We start from the raw sequence: 242 nt of genomic DNA, 5'->3' as shown, positions 1-242 counted from the left end.
AAAGGCGTGCAGCGAACAGCATTAAAGCCCAGAAGATCACTTCATGCCCTTTACCTGATGACAGTGATTTTAAAGCTCGCAGCGTGACATCACACTAGGTACGCATGTTTAATTTTTACGTGAAATTCTAAAAGCCGACAGCGCAGATATTTTAAAAATAACTTAGTTTCGCGCATTGGCTTGGAAGTTGTGTTCTTCTCGCGTTCCTTTTTGGGGGGGGACACGGCAATGGCACTGCCAAC

The sequence above is a fragment of the Egretta garzetta genome, unplaced genomic scaffold (genome assembly GCF_000687185.1).
Source record: "Egretta garzetta isolate BGI_Z169 unplaced genomic scaffold, ASM68718v1 scaffold166, whole genome shotgun sequence".
NCBI lineage: Eukaryota > Metazoa > Chordata > Aves > Pelecaniformes > Ardeidae > Egretta > Egretta garzetta.
This window is presented reverse-complemented; position numbering follows the sequence as displayed.